We start from the raw sequence: 507 nt of genomic DNA, 5'->3' as shown, positions 1-507 counted from the left end.
GCCTTCTTTTTGACCATGATGACGTCACCAAAATAAAACATAAATGGACACGTCCGAAAGAGAATTGATTTAGCTATAACATACTCACAGGTGGGAGACAATCAATCAAGATAAGCGAGTACGTTCAAACGAATATAAAAAGTAATAACGTCATAAGTATAATTAAATTTTTTCTTAATTCAAATGGCAATATGATGACGTCACAATGTCCAATCAGCCATTATGATCTATTAAATCGTATCTACAACTCATGTGCTTTCAGAATATGTAATAAAAATTGGGGGTCACCTTTCATCCTATTCAGCTATAAGTGATTAAAAACATGCATGGTTTTATGCATATATAAATGTTGACGCACGAGTACGCGCACGTAAAGTCGTGCGAACTGAAAATTAAGGTACCAGACATTCAACCTTGACCTGAAGATTATGCTCACTTAATATGATTCAGAAATGACGAATGGTTAAGATGATATGGGCTCATCAACGTTTTGAGGAAAGAAAAATG

This window comes from Anneissia japonica, unplaced genomic scaffold, assembly GCF_011630105.1.
Source record: "Anneissia japonica isolate Jap-2015-1 unplaced genomic scaffold, ASM1163010v1 scaffold1274_len78327_cov138, whole genome shotgun sequence".
Classification (NCBI taxonomy): domain Eukaryota; kingdom Metazoa; phylum Echinodermata; class Crinoidea; order Comatulida; family Comatulidae; genus Anneissia; species Anneissia japonica.
The sequence above is the reverse complement of the archived record's forward strand: the minus strand, read 5'-3'. Positions refer to the sequence as shown.